Raw genomic sequence first — 17,296 nt, 5'->3', positions numbered from 1 at the left:
CACATCAGCAGGGGTCCATTAATGCTGAGCACTATATAAAGCCACAACTGTCAAAGGAGAGGTTTGTTTGTAGCTTCTGGTGTTGTTGAATTCATTCTGAATGATGTTATGTGGGAAAATTAACAATGATTGACCATGGAAGAGGCTGTACACCAAGGTTTTCCAACGCAGCACTAGAGGTCTTGGTAAAAGAGGTGGATGGGAAGTATAGTGATTCTTACTTTTGTTTGCCTTTGTTGGGAGATGCCCTCTTGTGGAATTTATATGAAGTGTGTCCAACAGGTCGATGTGATGCATGTGGTATGTGGGTGAAAAGAGATAGCCTGCATTCTGCTTTTGTGTGCTAGCTTGCGTCTCATTTACAGCCTACATCGCTGGCTTGCAGCAATGTGAAAAATGAAAGCCATATGTCTCTCCGTCAGTGCACAATCTCAATCAACAAGTTTTCAGCAATGCCTCCTCGTGGAAACACATGGAAACAGAATCCATTGTAATCCCAGACTAAAGCTTCAGAGGAACTCAAAGGAGAGTTGGCCCTCAGACATATTGTGAGCAGGCTCTCAAGCATGTGGACACTCCCTGGCACTCATGAACCAAACTCCCACTCATGGGCAAATAGCTCCACCGCCTTGTGGATACCTTGGGAGAATTGAAGGCTTAACGGAGCAACCTCCGACAAAAAAATCTGGAATGGAGTCCAAAGGCGGACTGATGTCTAAATATGTCATCTTTCCAGCAACTCCTGTAACCAAACCAATGCCAAACATAGTTCTTTGCATTCCTTTGAACTTAACCAGGGAGGTCAAAAGGGAGACCCTGATGTTTGGGCAGCCCAGGGTCTTCATACTTTTTACCTAGCCTTGTGCCCTGGAGTGGACACTCCAGTTTTGCAGTGGAACTCTAACAGTCCAACTCGATTGGTGTAGAGAATGTGTGCTACAGCTATTGAAAGAGACAATGGCTGTCTCCATTGTTGGGAGGGACCATCTTGTCTCGTTGGTCAGCCACTGCCCATCTCAAGGTGGGGCAGCCTCCGACTGGAAAGGTGCTGATCTGTCATACTATGTCTGCTTCAATGGGTGCTCGGAGCTTAGAATCTCTGCTCAACAAGTGGATGGAAGCCATTGCGCCAAAAAGAAAGAAAAGAAAGAAGTTGTCAACTCTGCACTTAGCAAGCTGGAACATCAGGGTCACATGCATGGGATTGATAAATGACTTGCAACTAGTTGATAGTACACAAAAGATTGCCATGCTCAACATGGAGCTTAATAGGCTGAACATTGACATAGCTTCCCTACTAGAGACCAGGCTCACCAAGATCAGAACACTGAAAGAAAAGCATTACACGTTCATCTGGCAGGGGAAGAGTTCAAAGGAAATGCATGAGCAAGCTGTAGGTTTTGCTGTAAAGAACTCGCTGCTCACAATGATAGAAATGGTTTAGAACGTGTTTTCTCCATCCACTTCTCAACTCAAGCACGGCCAGTTAATCCTCATGAGTATCCATGCTCCAATGCTGTGCTCCGCTACAGATGTAAAAGGCCAGTTTTATGAGGATCTTGACACTAATGTTAGCAGAATTCCTCAGACAAATATCTTTACATACTAGAGGATTTCAGCGCAAGACTGGGCATGGACCATGAAGCACAGACTTGCCTTGGACACCATGGGTTGGGAAATATAAATGAGAATGGACAGAGACTACTTGAACTCTGCTGCTACCATGATTTTTGTGTAACTAATACCTTCTTTCAGAAGGAACCATGCCACAAGGTGTCCTGGAGACATCCAATATCAGGACATTGGCAGCAGCTAGATCTGATCACCAACAGACATGACTCTCTGTACAGCAATCTCAACATACACAGCTATCACAATGCTGACTGTGACACAGATCACTCCCTGGTGTGCACCAGAGTTAGGATGCAACCCTTGGAGATCTTTCATTCACAGCAGAAATGCCGTCCTCGTATCAATGTCCACCATAGTACCTGCCCAGATAAAAACCAACAGTTCCTCGACTCAATTATACAAGGTGCTCTCTGGCATTCCCAAAAGAGTGCAGAAGCACTAAAAAGCGAGATCCTAATTGTACAAAGTAGACATGTCCCCTACAAAAATAAGAGTGGTACTGCCAAATCTAGATCTCCCCTGGTTGTCTAGAGGAATACAGGGGAAGATCAAACAGAAAAAGAAAGCGTACGATAGGTGCAAAGAACTAAGTACTGCAGATAGCCTAGACGAATATAGGAAGTGCAGGGACAAAGTAAAAAATGAAATAAGGAAATCAAAGAGAGGGCATGAAAAAAGATTAGCAAGTACAGTTAAAGATAACCCAAAGATGTTTTACCAATACATTAATGCTAAAAGGTTAGTTAAGGAAAAAGTGGGACCTATCAGAGATGAAGATGGAAGCTTGTATGTAGATCAGAGGCTGTGGGAAGGGTTTTGAATGAATATTTTGTCTCCATGTTTACAAAGGAAAGGGAGGATGTAGATATAGCAGTCCAGGAGGAACACTGCGCGATATTGGATGGGATAGTCAAAAAGAGAGAAGAAGTACTCGAAGGGTTGAAATCCTTGAAAGTCGATATGTCACCAGGGCCAAATGAATTGTTTCCGAGGCTGCTGAAGGAAGTCAGGGAGGAGATAGCAGATGCTCTGAGGATGATTTTCCAATCTTCACTAGATACAGGGGAGGTACCAGAGGACTGGAGAAATGCAAACGTAGTTTCATTGTTTAAAAAGGGATCAAAGTAGATGCCAAATAATTATAGGCCAGTTAGTCTTACATCGGTGGTGAGCAAATTAGTAGAATCAATCCTGAGAGATAGGATTAACTGTCATGTGGAAAGGCATGGACTAGTCAGGGATGGTCAGCATGGATTTGTTAAAGGAAGGTCTTGCCTCACAAATTTGATTGAATTCTTTGAGGAAATGACAAGAAGAGTTGATGAAGGTAGTGCAGTGGAAGTTGTGTACATGAATTTTAGCCAGGGATTACACAATAAATGGGAATATACTAAGAGGGGTAGAGGAAGTGAGAGATCTTGGCGTACAAATACACAGGTTCCTAAAGGCAGCAGATAAAGTAGACAAGATTGTAAAGAAGGCATATGGAATGCTCTCCTTCACTGGCAGAGGTATAGAATATAAAAGTAAGGATATAATGTTGGAATTGTATAAAACACCGATGAGGCCACAACTGAAGTATTGCGTGCTGTTCTGGTCACCACATTACAGGAAGGACATAATAGAGCGAGTGCAGAGGAGGTTTACAAGAATGTTGCCAGGGTTAGGAAAGTGTAGCTACGAGGAGAGATTGGATAGGTTGGGGTTATTTTCCTTAGAACAAAGAAGGCTGAGAGGTGACTTGATTGAGGTGTACAAAATTATGAGGGGTTAGATAGAGTGGACAGGATAAAATTGTTTCCTTTGGTGGAGAATTCTAGAACCAGGGGACATAGATTCAAGATAAATGGCAGATGGTGTAGGGGGGACATGAGGAAGAACATTTTTTACACAGAGGGTAGTGGGTGTCTGGAATTCGCTGCCCAAGTTGGTGGTAGAGGCAGAAACTCTGAACTCTTTTAAAAAGTACCTGGATCTGCACCTTAAGTGTTGTAAGCTGCAGGGCTATGGCCCGGGTGCAGGAAGGTGGGATTAGAAAGGGTACCTGGGTGTCCTCAGGCTGGCATGGAAAAGATGGGGCAAATGGCCTCCTTCTGTGCTGTAACTTTTCTATGGTTATGTGGAGTGCAGAAGCACAATAGAACATACTTCGAGACACCATCTACAACACCATACTCTCAACATTTGGGAAGTAAGAGTGGAAAATGTTGACTGGCTCAAGACTAATATCATTGTGATGGATAAAAACAAAAAACTGCGGATGCTGGAAATCCAAAACAAAAACAGAATTACCTGGAAAAACTCAGCAGGTCTGGCAGCATCGGCAGAGAAGAAAAAAGTTGACGTTCCGAGTCCTCATGACCCTTCCACAGAACTGAGTAAAATTAGGAGAGGGGTAAAATATAAGCTGGTTTAAGCTGGTGGGGGGGGGGGGGTGCGGTGTGGTGGGGGGACAGAAGTGGGTGGGGGCGGGGGTAGTTGTAGGGACAAGCAAGCAGTGATAAGAGCAGATAATCAAAAGATGTCACAGACAAAAGAACAGAGAGGTGTTGAAGGTGGTGATATTATCTAAATAAATGTGCTAATTAACAATGGATGGCAGGACACACAAGGTACAGCTCTACTGGGGGTGGGGTGGAATAAGACTAACAGGGCATAAAAGGTATAGATTTAAAAATAATGGAAATAGGTGGGAAAAGAAAAATCTATACACATTATTGGAAAAAAAAAGGGAGGGGGAAGAAACGGAAAGGGGGTGAGGATGGAGGAGAGGGTTCAAGATCTAAAGTTGTTGAATTCAACATTCAGTCTGGAAGGCTGTAAAGTGCCAAGTCGGAAGATGAGGTGCTGTTCCTCCAGTTTGCGTGGAGCTTCACTGGAACAACGCAGCAAGCCAAGGACAGACATGTGGGCAAGAGAGCAGCGTGGAGTGTTAAAATGGCAAGCAACAGGGAGGTTTGGGTCATTCTTGCGGACAGACCGCAGGTGTTCTGCAAAGCAGTCGCCCAGTTTGCGTTTGGTCTCTCCAATGTAGAGGAGACCACATTGGGAGCAACGAATGCAGTGGACTAAGTTGGGGGAAATGCAAGTGAAATACTGCTTCACTTGAAAGGAGTGTTTGGGCCCTTGGACGGTGAGGAGAGGGCAAGTGAAGGGGCAGGTGTTGCATCTTTTGCGTATGCCTGGGGAGGTGCCGTAGGTGGGGGTTGAGGAGTAGGGGGTGATGGAGGAGTGGACCAAGGTGTCCCGGAGGGAACGATCCCTACAGAATGCCGCCGGGGGGGTGAAGGGAAGATGTGTTTGGTGGTGGCATCATGCTGGAGTTGGCGGAAATGGCGGAGGATGATCCTTTGAATGCGGAGGCTGGTGGGGTGATAAGTGAGGACAAGGGGGACCCTATCATGTTTCTGGGAGGGAGGAGAAGGCGTGAGGGCAGATGCACGGGAGATGGGCCAGACACGGTTGAGGGCCCTGACAACCACCTTGGGTGGAAAACCTCAGTTAAGGAAGAAGGAGGACATGTCAGAGGAACTGTTTTTGAAGGTAGCATCATCAGAACAGATGCGACAGAGGCGAAGGAACTGAGAGAATGGGATGGAGTCCTTACAGGAAGCGGGGTGTGAGGAGCTGTAGTCGAGGTAGCTGTGGGAGTCGGTAGGCTTGTAATGGATATTGGTTGACAGTCTATCACCAGAAATTGAGACAAAGAGGTCAAGGAAAGGAAGGGAAGTCTCAGAGATGGACCATGTGGAAATGATGGAGGGGTGGAGATTGGAAGCAAAATTAATAATTTTGCTTCCAATCTCCACCCCTCCATCATTTCCACATGGTCCATCTCTGACACTTCCCTTCCTTTCCTTGACCTCTTTGTCTCAATTTCTGGTGATAGACTGTCAACCAATATCCATTACAAGCCTACCGACTCCCACAGCTACCTCGACTACAGCTCCTCACACCCCGCTTCCTGTAAGGACTCCATCCCATTCTCTCAGTTCCTTCGCCTCCGTCGCATCTGTTCTGATGATGCTATCTTCAAAAACAGTTCCTCTGACATGTCCTCCTTCTTCCTTAACCGAGGTTTTCCACCCAAGGTGGTTGTCAGGGCCCTCAACCGTGTCTGGCCCATCTCCCGTGCATCTGCCCTCACGCCTTCTCCTCCCTCCCAGAAACATGATAGGGTCCCCCTTGTCCTCACTTATCACCCCACCAGCCTCCGCATTCAAAGGATCATCCTCCGCCATTTCCGCCAACTCCAGCATGATGCCACCACCAAACACATCTTCCCTTTACCCCCCCGGCGGCATTCTGTAGGGATCGTTCCCTCCGGGACACCCTGGTCCACTCCTCCATCACCCCCAACCCCCACCTACGGCACCTCCCCATGTATACGCAAAAGATGCAACACCTGCCCCTTCACTTCCTCTCTCCTCATCGTCCAAGGGCCCAAACACTCCTTTCAAGTGAAGCAGCATTTCACTTGCATTTCCCCCAACTTAGTCTACTGCATTCGTTGCTCCCAATGCGGTCTCCTCTACATTGGAGAGACCAAACGCAAACTGGGCGACTGCTTTGCAGAACACCTGCGGTCTGTCCACAAGAATGACCCAAACCTCCCTGTTGCTTGCCATTTTAACACTCCACGCTGCTCTCTTGCCCACATGTCTGTCCTTGGCTTGCTGCATTGTTCCAGTGAAGCTCCACGCAAACTGGAGGAACAGCACCTCATCTTCCAACTAGGCACTTTACAGCCTTCCAGACTGAATATTGAATTCAACAACTTTAGATCTTGAACTCTCTCCTCTATCCTCACCCCCTTTCTGTTTCTTCCCCCTCCCTTTTGTTTTTTCCAATAATTTATATAGATTTTTCTTTTCCCACCTATTTCCATTATTTTTAATCTATACCTTTTATGCCCTGTTAGTCTTATTCCACCCCACCCCCACTAGAGCTGTACCTTGTGTGCCCTGCCATCTATTCTTAATTAGCACATTTGTTTAGATATCACCATCTTCAACACCTCTTTGTTCTTTTGTCTGTGACATCTTTTGATTATCTGCTCCTATCACTGCTTGCTTGTCCCTACAACTAACCCCCCCCCCCCCCACCCACTTCTGTCCCCCCCACCCCCCCAGCTTAAACCAGTTTATATTTTACCCCTCCCCTAATTTTACTCAGTTCTTTGGAAGGGTCATGAGGACTCGAAACGTCAACTTTTTTCTTCTCCGCCGATGCTGCCAGACCTACTGAGTTTTTCCAGGTAATTCTGTTTTTATCATTGTGATGGAACCTGTCATTGAAGCAAATCGGTCTACTCTCATTAATTACAAGCGAAATCAGAGGGAGAAAACTCCAAATGCATGAAGATCCACTCAAAACAATATCCAACAGATTGCTCAGTGGTATGCCAAATACTACTGATTACCACTTTGTTAGAATACCCAGAAGTCCTTCAACGCAGGGAATTCCAGATGCATGTGTAAAGCGATAAAAAAGGCAACAGATCCATTAGCAAATAAAATAGCTCCACTGAAAACAAAGATAAGGAAGGTCACCATCGACTTCATAAACAGTTTGAGAGATGGATTGAACAGTACCTTGAGTTGCAACATAGGGAGAACACGTCACTGTCATGAAGCCATTAATGTATGTATTATTGAAAAATATTTTTCTTTTAAAATAAGAGGTTTAGTCTGTGGTTGTGTCTTAATTGGATTAAAGCTTTGATGTGTATTAGTTTTGAGGTATAAGAGAAGTAGAGTGCATTTGCATTTTTTGAATAGACCATTTAAGAAGTGGGGTGAAATCTGGCACCTAGCGAGCAGAGACCAAGCAAACTGTTAATATTGCTAATAAAATTGGAACTATGAAAGGGGTTTTATTGTTAGAAGAGGCTGGTGATACAATGAGAATTTACATTCAATGAGCTGTGCTAGGTATAACTTCAGCAGGTTTGTGTGTACAGGGCAGAGGCAGAGGTAAGATCAAAGCAGCTATAAGTCTCCATCTGATTCCACAAGAACCAAAGTGAAAGGAACCTCATTTTGAATTCATAAGGTGAAAATGCGTTGTTTAAAGTGTTTGTTTAAAAATCTATGGGTTGCTGTTGCCTTAATGGAGACTAGTTTAGGAATTTGTTAAAAGTTATGATAGTAGTAATTTGTAGCCATGTAAAAGTATTTAACTTGTGTAAATTAAAAAAATGTTTCATTTAGTTTAATATAAAACCTCTTGAGAACTGGTGGCCTGATTCCTGAATTTCAAATTGCATCTCAAACATACCACTTAAAAATATAGGTTATGACAGTTGTTTAAAGTTTTCCCCTGGGATTTTTAAATAACTCAGCTTTACCAAAAGGCTGTCTCATAACCGTGACTAAAGAAGCTCTAAACACCGTTAAAAGCCTGCTTGTCATGGGAGAGCTGGGTATTGACAGCACAGTGGAGGATCTTAGCAAAGCTATCAACTTACTTGCTATGGGCAAAGCTTCAGGTGCTGATGCTGCTATGCAGCCTGAACTCATCAAGCATGGGAAATGACACTGCAGAATCCACACAAACTTTTCTGTCTCTGCTGAAGGAAGGGGGCAGCGCCCCAGGATGTGTGTGGTGTAAAGATTAGGACTCTGAAGAACAGCAAGGGCAACCGCAGCAGTTGTGATAACTATTGAGGCATCTCTCTGCTGAGCGTTGTTGGAAAATTATTTGTCTGTGTTGCCCTCATCAGATTGCAGATCCTGGCAGAACACATCTATCCCAAATCCCAATATGATTTAAGAACTGGAAGATCTCTAGTTGACATGGTCGTCTCAGTCCGGCACCTGCAAGACAATGCTGTGATAAAAGAATATCACTATATATTGCCTTCATCAATATCATCAATGCATTCGATCTTGAAAGCAGAGATCTATTTAAGCTGCTGGAGAAAAGTGGATGCCTACTGAAGCTGCTCAATGTAGTGTCCTCTTTTCATAACATGATGGGTGAGGTCAGCTTTGACGAGGCAACATCAGAACCCTTTGAGGTCCACAGTGGGGTCAAATAGGGCTGCGATCTGGCACCGACACACTGGCATATTCTTCTCATTGCTACTTTGCTACCTTCAGGTCATCTACAAAGGGTGTCTACTAATAAACCACAATGGATGGAAAGCTGTTAAGCTGTGCTTACCTGAGATTCAAGACCAAAGTGCGGCAAGTTCTCATCAGAGAGTTGCTCTGTGCTGACAATGCCACAGCACCATTTCATACTGAACATCTTCATCAACAAGTGGACAGGCTCTCAAACTTATGAAGAGAGTTTGGTGTGACCATCAGCATCAGGAACATAAATGTCATGGTCCACGATGTTGTCATACCATCTATCAGCGTTGACAATGTGACGTTGGAGATTGTTGATTGCTTCACATATCTAGGTTCCACAATAACCAGCAATCTGTCACTTGATGCTGAACTCAACACACACATTGCAGCAGCTGCACTGTTATGTCCAAACTGAGCAAGATCATGTGGAACAACAACAACCTGACTGAGAATGCCAAAATGCGAGTCGACCAAGCCTGCATCCTCAGTGTAGTCCTCTACAGGAGTGAGACTTGAACGACATATGCTAAGTAGGTGAAGTGGGATAACTGAAATGATTTCATAAATGTTAATATTAAAACACGCATTAATAGCTTTAGAATAGACAAATGTGGTTATGAGAGCTCTTTCTCAGCATATTGGAAAATGTAGCCAATACCGTAGGCATGATGGGATATGTGACCAAAGTGACTATGGGGATTATGGCTTAGTAGTTAGCAATTAATGCGTTAACAGCTTGTATAAGCATCATTATATTCATTGTTATAGTGAAGAAGGAAATAAGGTGGAACTGAAGGCCATACCCAAGGCTGAAGGTTGAGATAATGGCTACTTCTGCTGGTGGAATAGTGTATTTGGTTAAGAAACTAACGAGAAAAATTAAAATGAAAAGTCAGAAGATAGGGACAATAAATATGTGTATTTAAACCCTGTAGCTTTGAGAAAGGCTCCTTGGCTGGCTGAGTTCTTTCTCATCCTTGCACATACTTGAAATAAAATCTTTGTTTGCTGAATCTCTCAGACTCAAGAGTGGTCATTTTTACCACAACAATTGACATAGTTGGCAGGATCCCTGCAATATGAGTCCCTGGCACCACATGAAATGTTGACATCAGAGGGCCAATGAGTACATTAATTTTACCAGTCATTAGTTAGGGAGGTTAGCATTCAAGATGGGTAACCGGTGGGCCAATTTGAGGATCTAAACTGGAGAGCTTGTCTGTGAGTGGAGTAATTAAAGACGGTGTGGCACTTCATAGGGTAAAATGGGAGAGACCGTTCCCTTGAGAGAACCGGTAGAGGAAGACGGGAGAGACCATTGCCTGGAGAGAAATGGTAGGGTAAAACAGGAGAGACCATTTCCTGGAGATAATAGTCAGGCTATAAAGGTAACATCAGCCATGGCAGACAAAAATTTAGATTAGGGAACTGAAGGGTCACTCACTGAATTTTTGGCAAATAAGTTAAGAGAAGAAAATAATATTTTAAATTGATGTAAGTCACTAAAGCTTTTTGTTCTGGAGAGGGAGGGATAGAGAGAGAGAGAGAGAGAGAGAGGGGGATACCCCTTGGGGACTAGCGAGCAGTGAGAATCAGAGGCAGAAGAAATGTGAGCTTTGGTCATTTTGAATGTCCCTATAGGTGGAAACCTTGAGGATCTCTATTACCCCCCATTGCGGCTTGAAGTTTCATTTGCGAGAATTTACCTCTTCCTTAGTTTTAAATTACAGTTTATTTGGAGAGAGAAGAATCAAGACCACCTTTTTAAGTTAAGATAAATGTTATAAGAATGCGTTCTTCCCTAAATTGTAATTTTGCTTAGGAGTCTCAGCATGTTAAGTTAAAAACCTCACAATGAGGACTGAATCGGATTAAAGGAAAGCACAATTCAACAAACCAGTGTTTTAAGTTATAAGGTTCAAGTTGAGATTTCCGGCCAAAATTCACAATTCAAATATATTCTAAAGAAGGTACAGCATATTTTTTCTTTGTTTAAAATGAACCAGTCTTTGCACCACCCTCTTTCAGACTAGCAGGGAGTTAACTCTTTCCACCAGCAGCTTCCGCTTTCAGGGTGCCAAATTAAGGGGTCAGAATGGACCCTTGTGCTTTTATTTAGAAGCTACCGCAAACGTAACAAGATTTCTAGCACTTTGAGAATCTGAGAATTTATCTATAGATTTTCAACGCCACAGCATAATCATGGTTTAGAGGCTTTACTTAACCATTTTTTAAAAATGACTTAACTTTAGGCCAATTGTTGCCAGTGAGTATCAGATTTTTAGCAAGTTACTTTTGAAAAGCTATGATATCATCTAAGACAAAGAATCTGTGTCAATAAATATTTGGGACTTTTAATCTGGATACAAATTCACACACATGAAAATGGGTAGTTTTAATTTTGATAGTGAAAATTGCAGTTTTGAAACAACTGATCCTGAGTTGGATTGACATTGGGTTGAAAACTTCTTACAAAGTTTAAAGATTTGAGATTTGGTTCCTGATAAAGTTCTCAAAGAGGAAAGGGAATATTCTTTTGAAAAAGAAAATAATGAAAACAATTGACACTAATTCAAAATGCTGCAAGTTTCTGTGCTGAAAAGAAATGGTTTAAAATATGCTCATAAGTCTGTCTCAAAATATAAAGATAAGCCTGATGTCTTGAAGAGGTTTAGCAGAAATCCAATTCGTGGCAGAGTTAAAGAAGAACTGTTTTTGGAAGAAATAAATTGAACACTAACAAAACCTGTCAGCTCAACAGCACTGCTATTTGAATTTGGGATAATTTTAAAATGAAAAAAGTCAAGCACAATTTAGTGGGTTACTTTTGAGAATAAAATGTTGTTTATGGGAAAGGAGACAAAGACGCAAAACATGTTAATGCCAGGAATCAAATAAAAATGTTTGATTTCTGTTTTAAAGATATTATGAGAATATTTTATTGAACTGTAAAGTCTCTCCACACAAAATGAACAAGATGTTAACTATTGCATGTGTAAAACAGTATGAGGAAAAATTAAGGGTAGAAGATAGGGATAGGGAAAAAGGGCACAACATACAAACTTTTTAAGAGAACTGAATTTGATAACCATGCCATCACCTGAGTCATTGGAATCATACAGGGAGAGATAAGCAAGACCTCCCTTGACATGAAATGGTTAATATGCTCTAAAAAATAAGAAAACATTTTTTAAACGATAAAGGCAACAGAGATAAAAGCAAAATACTGCGGACGCTGGAAATCTGAAATAAAAACAGAAAATGCTGGAAAAACTCAGCAGGCCTGACAGTATCTGTGGAGAGAGAAAAGCAGAGTTAACATTTCAAGTCCGTATGATTCATCTTCAGGGCTAAAAAAAAGTAGAAATGTGACAAAATTTATACTGTTTAAGGGGGTTGGAGCAAGTGAAGCTGGATAGGAAGTCAGCGATAGGTGGGGGCTAAGAGGGATTGACAAAGATGTCATGGACGCACCCCTCTTAGCCCCCACCTATCGTCAATTTTCTATCCAGCTTCACCTGCTCCACCCCCTTAAATAGTATAAATTTCATCACATTTCTACTTCTCTGTAGTTCTGAAGAAGAGTCATATGGACTCAAAATGTTAACCGTTTCTCTCTCCACAGATGCTGTCAGAGAGAGTAAAAAATTAAAGTAATTTTGGGTTGAGACAACTGAAGGGTAAGGAGAAATAATACTTAATAACAATTACCCACAAGATGGATACAGGTAAAGGGAGAATAGGAAAAGGATGGGTGGACATATTACCAACCATATTAATGCACCTGCAAGTTACACAGGATTAACAGCATGGTGACAGGCAGAGCTATGCAGTTCCCAACAGGAACTGCCAATGGAAGTGAATATATTGCACCATTGAAAGATAGAATAAGAAGGTATATTTAGAGTTGTGTAGACAGCTTAAGGAATTGAGGTCCGAGGTGAGACTACAGCAGGAGGTAGCAGACCGGGAAAGGAGTGAGCAGCTCCCCCAGGACATGTCAGAAGCAAGGGATAAAGTTAAGATTAAGAGGGCATTGGATGACCAGGATTTACCCTATTATGGCAAGAACCTTACCAGAAAATAATGGCTAGTGACACGTGTGTTTGGACATGGTTGGTCACAGGAAAAATCTTATATCTCACAGTCTGTTTCTATCAGCAGGAAAGCAACCAGCAGCTCACTTAATTATTTTGTTTCAGACAAATCCTCAGAACAAAATCAATCCGGAGGACAGCAGCAGCCATCACACTCTTAACAATAACAGCAGCATGGAAGGTGCCCACCATGAACATCAAAAAAAATACCAGTCTACATCCAGGACAGGTACAAGCAGCTAAAGGAGGGAGCAGGGAATGGATAAGGAAACCGAGTGTATGGATTTCTGATAGAGTCACTACCAGTGGTCATCGTGTCATTCAGGTAATATTATCAAAAGGGCACAGTACGACTATTGTAACACTGTCTTGACCTGTTGCACTAATGACATGGCTGGAAGAGAGTGTGCGGCTCCAGCACCAGCACCGCAGCAGCGTGGGGCAATTCTGGCATCTGTGCTCAGTATTTACGGGTGAGGGCATCTTAAGGGTGTCCAACACAGGAGTGAACATTACAGCGAGATAGATCAATCATTTGTTTGGGAGCCAGGACTGGAGGGACAATGTTGTCAAGAGCAATGTATAAATGCTGTTAATTGGTTTGGTTTTAATGATACGAGATGCTTTAATTTGTCAACTTGCGGGAATCAGAAACCCACCATGTCACTGCCCCTGGATGAGATAATAGTAGAGGGGTTGAAACTACTATCCCAGGATATCATTAATACCATGGATTCATAGTCTAAGGGGAGGGCATGTGACATGTTGGTTCAGAACTTGATAGATAGCGTTGGGTCAGATATTGAAGATATCAGATTTGGTACTGCACCTCGACACATGTATCAGGCTGTGAAGAAATTAGATCTAATCAAATTACAAGAAGATTGAGAGGAATTAGTAGTTACATGGCCTATGACAGGAGAAGTGGGGGACATAATAAAATTTCTGATGAGCATGCCACAGAAATACATTAACGGAACATATCAGGGGGGATATAAATTTGAGCCCCTAGGAGTGGAAAAGAGTGGGTGGCTATACCTGGTAGGATCCCAGGGATATCTGGTTCCAGTCTTGAAAAGCACCCTTTTAAACCTCCTGATAGTAGTTAGAGCCCTTTTCACTGCTCCTCAGGCCATACGCCCCAGGGCATCATCGATATTTAACATACCGTACCATCAAGGGCTGAATGCATAACCAGTGAGGGCCCTACCTGCAAGATGAAAGCCATCCACAGTAAAGAAGTCAGTAATCTTTAAGCAGAAGATGTGGTTATTGTCACACTCTAATCCTCCATATAAGAACCTTATCTTGTCCATGAGAAAGTACCACTGCATAGGGGAGGTTTGGATTGCCTTAAAGGCCCTTTCAAGAGGACTCACTGATACTGCAATGGCAGAATTGTTACTGGTGGGCTTCAGGGTATTACAGGAGTAGCTGATGTAATGCTGTGATTCAGTACAACATTCTTGTGTTGTCATTTAAAGGGGAACAAAGCCGTGAAGCAATCACAAGGGGAAGGGTGCAGGTAAACCTAGCCACAGAGGAAACTAGGAAACTGGAAGACTCAGCTAGAAATCGAGCGAAGAAGGCAAGAATGCAGCATAACTGGTGGGAAGTAGGGAGGATGGCAGCGGCCATTGCGCCTATTGTGGTATCCCAAATGTGGCAGATGGCAATGTTGGCTAATAAAGGATATACCATGGAACTGCAACAACTGAAACTGCCCGCCCCCTAGGGAACATGAAAGTCGGGAACATTTATGAGGAGTTTGCTATCTAATGAGATGGCAGTTCCAGGCTTAGCCTAGATCATTAGGACTTCAGCGAAGCTGTAAGAGAAAACTAGGATAACAGATCTGAAGCCCACTGGATTCTAGTTGGATCCCTAGAGCTGCTGGTGGGTGGAAGGTCTCAGGAATCTTCCACCTGGGTCAGGTAGTGCCTGACCAGGGGTCCAGAAGGAGGGATTGAAGTGGGATAACTGAAATGATTTCATATTTGTTGATATTAAAATATGTATCAATTGCTTTAGAAAAGACAAATGTAGTTATGAAAGCTCTTTCTAAGCATGGTGGGAAATGTAGCCAATACTATAGGCATGATGGGATACTCGACCAAAGCGACTAGCAGTTAGCAATTACTGCCTCAGCAGCCTGTATAAACTTACTATTCACTGTTATACAGAAGGAGATAATGTGGTACTGAAGGCCATACCCAAGGCTGAGGGTTGAGATACTGGGAACATCTGATGGAATAGTATGGTTAGTTAAAAAATTAATGAGAAGCGTTATAATGAAAAGTAGGAGGATAAGAATAGTAAATATATGCTGCAAACCCTGTAGCTTTGGGAGACTCTCCTTGGCTGGCTGAGGTTCTCTCTCTCCTTTGCATGTGCTTGAAATAAAATCTTTGTTTGCTGAAATCTCACAGACTCGAGTGGTTATTTTTACAACAGCAGGTGAAAAGGCCGAACAGTTTCCACCTTTGCTGTCTCAGACATATTATTGACATCTCTTGGCAAAACAAGGTCACAAACTCAGAGGTCCTGGAGTGAGCATGCTAATTACATTACCATACACTCATTGCCAAGCCAATGATATCTGCAATGGCTTGGCCATGTTCATTGGATGGACGATGACCATATTCCCAAAGACCTTCTGTACGGTGGACTGGCCACTGGCTCACAACCTTCAGGGCATCCATACCTCCGCTACAAGGATGCCTGCAAGTGAGAAATGAAGATGGCAGACATTGACACTGAAAACTGGGAAACAGCTGCTGACGGCCATGACTTCTGGAGGCTGACCAATTGAAAGAGCACAGCAAGAGGTAAGTAGAAATGAAAAGCTCAGCTGGTAGAAAAGAGGGCCCAGAGAAAACAGGGGCCAGTGAATCATGCACCTTCTCAGTCCACTGTCCTCCTCTGCAGATACTGCCATACCTGTGTGGGGCTCCTGAGCCATACCAGGTGCGTTTAACACAGAGCTGACTACCACATCGCAAACCATTGTCTCACAAGACAGAAGGCTGCCATCACCGATTATTGAAAGATGGTTAAACGAATCTTATGAATTGTATGAGCCATTTAAGTGATAGAAGAGTGTCTTGAATTGCGATGCTATTCTTGTTTTGTAACTTTTTTAAAGAATGATTTTATATTCATGAGCCATAGCTTTTCCAGTGAGTTCCTAAGCTTATTGTGCTGTGCATAAACTGACAAACCATCTGATGGGTTATTGTGAAATACACAGGCTAATATAAGAAAATATAAATTTTTGGCTTTTGGTTCAGTTTGATTTATAAATCCACCTATTAATGTATGCATTCAAAATCTTGTTTCAAAGACACTGAAGCTATAATCCCAACTCAGTATAATTTACCAATTTTACAGAATGAAAAAAACTCTCTTTCTGTCAAAACTAAATTTTCTGCAGATCAGTTCTAATCCATTCACATGTGCAAACAAAAAAATAACTAAAATTAAATATTCTAGAAAACATTTAAAATTTGCTATACTTTCTAAAAGTCTAGATATTAACATTGAAATTAGATTTGGCATCTTCACACAGTGTAATCTAAATGTCAAACCATAAGCTTGTTCCAGCTCTTCTGAAGTTAAGAAACAAAGGGTCAGGTTGGGTGATATTTTAAAACTTTGAACACAATTTTGTTACATCTCATGTTGGGACACAATGATGCCATTGTTTTTGACAATGGCTTGGTTGAAGAAACAGAGAGTCGTATATCCAAGTTTGCTGATGATACTGTTAGATTGCACAGTAGGTAATGTAAATTAGAGGACAAAGTTGCAAAAGGACATTGGTAGATTAAGCAAATGAGCAAAACTGTGGTAAATGGAGTTTAGTGTGAGAAAGTGTGAGGTCATTCATTTCAGACCTGAGGAATGATAGATCAGAGTATTATCTAAACATTAAGAAGCTAGGAGCAGAGGGATTTGGGGGCCAAGTCCAAAAACCACTAAAAGCTAGTGGACAGATACAAAAATAACTTAAAATGTTAATAGAATTTTCGGCATCCGGGATAAAACAAGCATAGGGGATTATGATAGGTGATTAACTCCCACAAGTTCATTTTGATGCAGGTAGCAGGCAAACTTTGTTCTGCCTCTACTTTTAAATTATAATAGCTTGCTGCCAAATGCTAAATGCGCTGTTGGGTGGCTGAATGCCTCAGCAAGAGGACCAAGTTCATGCAAGGGTTGTACCACTTAAAGCCAGCCTACATCTCTTAAAAGGGGAATGCATTTTGGATGCAACAGGTGCTGTAACTGGTTGCAAAGGCATTCTGAAGAGGACAAAATGTGAAATGACATAATAGGGCAGACAGTATGCTTCAGGGCTCTCAAATGCAGCACTAGAGGCATTAGTGCAGGAAGTGGGCAAAAAAAAGAGGTTATCTACTTGCAGCGGACCCTCCAGGCAGATACTGTGACGATAATGGGAGCTGATTGTCACCACTGTCAATGCAA

Source organism: Carcharodon carcharias, chromosome 20, assembly GCF_017639515.1.
Source record: "Carcharodon carcharias isolate sCarCar2 chromosome 20, sCarCar2.pri, whole genome shotgun sequence".
Taxonomy (NCBI): domain Eukaryota; kingdom Metazoa; phylum Chordata; class Chondrichthyes; order Lamniformes; family Lamnidae; genus Carcharodon; species Carcharodon carcharias.
This window is presented reverse-complemented; position numbering follows the sequence as displayed.